Below are 7,094 nucleotides of genomic sequence, written 5' to 3' on the forward strand. Positions count from 1 at the left end.
ATGAGTTACCCAAGCGTTTTATGTAAAATTGTACAGTTTAACCTTAATAAATTCCTTATGATTTCTCTTTCATGTTTACCTTTTTATGCTTCTCTTGAGTCTTATTTGAAACTCAAATTTTCTACAGTTCTAGTTTTTTAATTGGAAATGCTAGAAAGTCCTTTATTTCACTAAATATCCATCACTTCACCCCTCTACTCTGCCACCCCAAAGAATTATACTTGGTTTTGGTGGGTAGGTGAATTTTTGGTTGTAGTCTTTGCTCCTTTACTTTCTGGAATATCATATTTCAAGTTCTCCAATTCTTTACTGTAGGAGCTGCTAAATCTTGTTTTATCCTAATTTTAGCTCCCTAATATTTGAATACCTTCTTTGTTGCTGCTTGCAATATTTTTTTTCCTCTGGGAGCTCTGGAATTTGGGCTATAATATTTCTGGGAGTTTTCATTTTGGGATCTCTTTCAGTAGGTGGAGTTTTTCAATTTTTATTTCACTCTCCACTCTAGGCTTTCATTTTTCTCAATAATTTCTTGAAATAGGATATCTAGGGTTTTTTGGGGAGAGGGGAAAATCATGGCTTTCAGGTTGTCCAATAATTATTTCTCCTCAATCTCTTTTCCGGGTCACCTGTTTTTTCAATAAGAGTTTTCACATTTTCTTCTATTTTTTTCATTCTTTTCGTTTTGCTTTATTGTTTTTTGATATCATGGAATCATTAGCTTCTACTTGCTCAATTCTAATTTTTAAAGAATTATTTTGTTCAGTGAGCTTTTGTATTTTCTTTCCCATTTGATAGATTTTGCTTTTTAACGCTTTCTTCTTGTGTTTGATTTGGCAGCACATATACTAAAATTGGAACGATGTAGAAAAGATTAGTATGGTCCCTGTGCAAGAATGACACACAAATTCATGAAAATTTTTAATGCATTCTCCTCAGTGAAGTTTTTGTACATCTTTTCCCCGCTTCAGTCAATTCTGCTTTTTAAGGATTCTCATCTTCAATGGATTTTTGTATATTCTGTTTTTTCTCTACCTTCTTTACCAAGTTTTGGTAAAGTTTTTTTTTTTTCATGGTTTTCTTGCATCAGTCTCATTTTTTTCCCTAATTTTTCCTCCACCTCTCTTATTTTATTTATTTATTTGTTTATTTATGGCAAGGCATTTGGGATTAAGTGAACAACTCAACTGAGTCCTACTCCCAGTGCCTGTGGCTGAATGACCACTTATAAGGGATGTTTGAAGAAAAGACCTCTATTTGGTTTAATTGAATCAGATGCCTAGGAGATCCCTTCCAGCTGGAGATTTTGTGACATTGTGAATTTATAAGATGCCCAAGGTAATAGGGCTATTAAACGGTGAATTGTAGGCATCTCTCTCTCTCTCTCTCTCTCTCTCTCTCTCTCTATATATATATATATATAGTAGTTTAGTATTATGGAAAAAGCCCTGAGCTTCAAGTCACTACCCACAACATACATTCATTTTACTCCAGTTGAGACTTGTTTTTTTTGAGCAGTAAACAAGAATATGTGATGGCGAAAAACTGGGAATTGAAGCCCATCAATTGGGGAATGACTGAAGAAGCTGTAATATATGATTGTGATGGGATGTTACTGTGCCATAAGAAAGGATGAGCTGCTTGATTTTAGGAAAAAACATGGAAATACTTGCATAAAATAACGAAGAGTGAAATGAGTAAAATGAAGAGAACATTGTACACTATAACAGCAATATTGTTCTAAGAACAACTTAGAATGACGACATCATTTTGAGTGTTATAAATGAAGGAAGATGATTGCCACATCTAGAGAAAGAACTGAGAAATGGAAGGATGCATAGTGTGGTTTTACACATAAAATATGTATGTATATGTATATATATACAATATGCACATATATTTGTGTCTAATAGTAATCTTCTGTAAGGTGAAGTGGGGAGGGAGGGAGAATAATACATAGTTTTTTTTTTTTAAGTAAACAGTATGAAATGGAAATTCATGAAAATGGAAATATATTGAATCATCTTTTTATATTGTGCTTTGTACATGGAAATGTTCTTTTTTTGTCTTTGTGTACAAAGTTCAAATCAAACAAAATAGTTCTTTAAGCTCAAATTGAACAAAATAGTTTTTAAAGGAAAAATAGATAAATGAACATTTTTTTAAAAGATTAAATAAAAATTTATTAAAGAACTTTGTAAACCTTAAAATGCTGCATACATGTCAGTTATTGGGATGGTTATCAGATATCCATTGTAGTGAGTTCATGAAGCCTCCTGAGTTTTTTGTTTATAATTTCAACATCAGCCACCAGCTTACTGGATATTCTAGAAGTTTTGAAGAACAGGACAACCATCTCCACCTAAGGATGACTGAGATAGGCAAGAGTGTACTCAAGAGTACATTTAATAGATGCTTGCTGAATGAAATACAATCTGAATAGAGAGGCTTGCCCAGGATCACATAGCTACAAACAGCCAAACTGGGATCTTTTTGTAAGAGGCAAATAAATAATAGAAATAGAAACAACAGTCCCATGAGTCAGGGGAAGAACTCATTGCTATTCCCAGTTTACGTATGATGAAATTGAGCTTCACAAAAAGAGAGGAGACTAATCTGGAGTTACAGAGCTGGTTAGAGGCAAAGCTGGTATTTGAACATGGGCTTGAATAAGTCTGAAGTCTATTACCTTCCCTGAACATCAATGGGTCCAATGCACTGTTAGCTGTAGAGGGGCTAAATCCCTAGCTGTATCTCTGCTGAGCAAACATCGATAATGCTCCATTTGTTGGTTATGATTATGAGGCATAAAAGTGCATGCATGGTACAAGACCCAGCAGAGGCTATGTCAAGGGGAAGGCCATACATATCTTTGGGGATTTTGGCCTAGTGATTTTATTAATCACTTAATTGTGATTTATTGTAATCGAGATTTTTAAATCACAATTAAATAGCTCTTTTTGGGAAATGTGCAACAATTATTATTGTTTTTTGTTTTTCTTTTTTAAAAACTTTCCAATCATATTTTATTTTCCCAATGTAGGCAAAGATAATTTTCAACATTCACCTTTGCAAAATCTTATTTCCAAATTTTTCTCTCTCCCCCTCTCTTCTTCCTAAAGCAACAAGAAATCTGATATAGGTTAAGTATGTGCAATTCTTCTAAACATATTTATTTTCACATGTTGTACAAGAAAAATCAAATCAAAAGGGGAAAAAAACATGAGAAAGAAAAAGCAAAAAAAAAAAATTTGAAAATACTATGCTTCAATCTAAATTCAGTCTCCATAATTCTCTCTCTGGATGCTGATGACATTTTCCGTCCCAAATCTGTTAGAATTGTCTTAAATCACTGCATTGCTGAGAACAGCCAAGTCCAACCCAGCTGATCATTGTATAATCTTTTTACTGTGTACGATGCTCTGTTCACTTTACTCATCATCAGTTCATGTAAATCTTTTAAGGTTTTTCTGAAATCAGTCTGCTCATCATTTCTTATAGAATAATAATAACAATTATTTAAATACAATAAACTGAAATCAGTCTGCTCATTATTTCTTGAAAAACAATAACAATTATTATTTAAATACAACAAATACAACTATTTTCCATGAGTACTTGAATAAATCTTGCTTTTTTTCTATAGATTCCCAAATAAGTTCCAACTTATGGTGGCTTTATTTATCCCTTTGAAGTTGTTTCTATGAAACTTGTATCTTGGCTAATTGCTCTTATGTAGTTTTCCTACAATAACTACATAATCAGTATATAAGGCAGTTAGCTCAGTAGACATAGTGCTGGATCTAGAATTGTTCCGCAGAACTAGACAAGTCATTTAAATGCTATTTGCCTCTATTTCCCCATCTGCAAAAAGGGAATAGTAATTGCACTTAACCTCACAGGGTTGTTGTGAGATTCAAATGAGATGATAATTGTAAAGTCCTTAACGTAGTGCTTAGTACACAGAAAATGCTATGTAAATGTTAGCCATTTTTATTAATTGGGAAACATTTAGCGAAATAAATAAAAATACAATTCAATGTAGATAAGTTAACATGTTATACAAGGATCCATTCCTCTTTGAGATTGATGCTACTGCCCTATAATATATCAAAAAATGGTCATCCATTCTCTACTTGCAGATTGTCAGTGATTTAAAATTCAATTCACTAAACATTTATTAAGAATGTAGTATGTATCAGGGACTATGCTAAGTGCTGAAAATACAAAAAGAGTCAGTCCTTGTCCTTAAGGAGTTTTCAGTGTAATAGGGCAAGATAGCATGCAAACAAATATATATAAAACAAGTTATAGATTGAATAAATTGGAAATAATTAACAGAGAAAAAGCACTGCAATTAAGAAACATTGGAGAAGACTTCTGGTAGAAGGTGAGATTTTAGGGAGGTCAGTAGTCTAACTGGAGGAGAGTGAGAGTGTTTTCTCAGGGGACAACCGGAGATAATGCCTGGATCGGAGATGTGGAGTATTTTTTTGTGGAATAGACAAGAGTTCAATGATATTTGCCTGAAGAGTATGTGTTGGCAGTTGCAACTTGTGATAAAGAGTCTTGGGATGAAGAGAGATGATACAAAGGTGAAAACACCAAATTTGATATAGCAGGTTCAGGGGGTCTTCAGGGTGATTCTTAGATTGCAAGCCTGGGAGAACCCTATATTCTTGCTCCCTAACTCAAGACCTACTTAGGCAGCTCATTCCCCTTTGGACAAGTCTATTAGGAGATTTTTTCCTGATATCAGGTTGCAATTGATTCTGGAACATCCACTCCTTCCCATTCCTAATTCCTCCCTCTGAGGCTAAGGTCAACAAATATAATTTCACTTTTCCAGAATGGTCCTTAAAATATTTAAAAAATAAATATTAAATAAATAAAATAAAAGACAGTTACCATATTCTGCCTTGTCTTCTTTCCAAGATAAACACCCCTAATTTCTTTAACTGATCTATATATAGGACATAATCTCGAGCTCTTTATCATCCCAATTGATTCACTCTGAATTCTCTCCAGCTCATCAGTGTCTGTCCTAAAATGTGGTTCCTAACATGACTGATGTGGAAATATATTTCACATGACTTCCTATGTATTAGGGGTATTGTATTTCTTGCCTTCTTATGATGGGGGGGGGGGTAGGAGGAGCTAGTTGAAGGGAAAGAATTTGGAAATGAAAAATAAAATTTAAAAAATATAATACTTTCACAATTCAAATAAAACAAATTAAGAAAAAATGTGATTCCTAGAAATGATGTGGATAGATGTAAAACACTATTTATAAAAATAAAGTCAGATTAAATAATTGGAGAAATATTCACACTTCTTGAGTAGGCGAAGCCAATGTAATAAAAACGACAATTTTATCTAACTTATCTACTTATTCAATGCCATTGCAATTAAATTACTAAAAATTATTTTAATGAGTTAGAAAAACTAATAATAAAATTAATTTGGAAGAACAAAAGATGAAGAATTTCAAAGAAACTAAGAGAAACAATATAAAGGAGGGAGATTCAGCAATACCAGACTTTAAACTAGTAAGTTTCAAAACCAGCTGTTACTGGCTAAGAAATAGTAAAGGTAGATTATCAGAACAGAACAGACATATAATGCAGAATAATAAAGGATTATGTTAACTTTGTGTTTGACAAATGTAAAAATTTAAGTTTTGGGGATAAGAATCTGCTGGCTTTACTCAGCTCAGGTGTCCAAAAGAGAACAGAGCTCTCTTTTACTATAATGAATTGTAGTGTTTTATCAACACTTTGCTAATGCTGATTGTAACTTTACTGACTGATCTTTCAATTTGTGACTCCTGTGGATCCTTACCTCCATTCCTTGAATCACAAGAAGCTGGTTTTTTTAATGGCTACAGCTCCATCTTTTACGGGAAGAACCTCAAAGCTATGACTTTTGTGACCCATGACCCAGGAGACTCTTTTCGAGGTGCAGATTCTGCTCTTGATTCACATAGACTGGGTTCGATCTTTCCTTCAAAAATGGATCGGGTTCCCTTTCCTCCCCCTTTCTGGCTTATAATACTACCATTATTCTGACTTCTGAGTTTTGACTTCCTGAGCAATTGTGTAGTGGATAGAACGCCAGGTCTGGAGTCAGGAAAAGCAAATGTGGCCCCAGACACTACCTGGCTGATTGGCTGTGGACGAGTCACTTAACCCTGTTATCTCAATTTCCTCAGCTGTAAAAATGAGCTGCAGAAGGAAATGGCAAAACACTCCAGTATTTTTGCCAAGAAAACTCCAAATGGAATCACAAAGCATCCGACATGACTTAAAACAATTGAACAAAAATCTGGCTCCAGGTCTAGCACTCTATCCTCTGAGACACTTAGCTGCCCACGCTGCTGGGTACCATACTGGGTGATGTGTGAAGGACAGAGATGAGCATTTTTGTTCCTTCTTCCAGGATGGATCTTTTTCAGGTCTTTCTAATGTCCTTTTTCAGGGGCTTTACGGTATAAACTTTTCTTTCCTTCTTATGTTCTTTCCTTCTGGGAGACTTAATCTGTCATTGTCTGTCATTTCAACAGTTACCTCATCTTTTTGCCTAAAGCAATAGCTCTCAGGTTCAAGGGCTCCTTTTCTCTGTCTCCTCCCCCCCAGGCAATTGAGGTCAAGAGACTTGCCCAGAGTCATACAGCTAGAAAGTATTAAGTGTCTGAGGTCAAATTTGAACTCAGATCCTCCTGACTTCAGGGCTGGTGGTATAACTATCAGATAAACATTATTAATTCAATCACAATAGCTCAGAACCCCAATTAAGAAAATTCCTATGGAAAATGCCATTCCCATTCAGAGAAAGAACTATGGAGACTGCATGCAGGACAAAACATACTATTTTCACTTTTTTTTGTTTGTTTTTCTCATGATTTTTCCCTTTTGTCCTGATTTTCCTTTTCCAAAAAAGACATAGAAATATGTTAAAAATGATTGTGCATGTATACTATTAGATTGCTTGCTGTCTTGGAAGGTAAGGAAGAAGGTGAGGGAGAAGAAATTGGAACTCAAAATCTTACAAAAATAAATATTAACAATCATCTTTAGATATGAACAAATTTCAGAAGA

At 34.3% G+C, this 7,094-nt stretch overlaps 1 non-coding gene across 1 annotated transcript; it reads left to right on the plus strand.

Moving 5' to 3' along the window:
• The first annotated feature begins 821 nt into the window (after positions 1 to 821).
• LOC111719238 lies at positions 822 to 928 on the plus strand. The gene has a single exon (XR_002769449.1). It is a non-coding gene; the product is annotated as a U6 spliceosomal RNA (small nuclear RNA).
• Positions 929 to 7,094: the final 6,166 nt, after the last annotated feature.

The sequence above is a fragment of the Sarcophilus harrisii genome, chromosome 1 (genome assembly GCF_902635505.1).
Source record: "Sarcophilus harrisii chromosome 1, mSarHar1.11, whole genome shotgun sequence".
Lineage (NCBI taxonomy): Eukaryota > Metazoa > Chordata > Mammalia > Dasyuromorphia > Dasyuridae > Sarcophilus > Sarcophilus harrisii.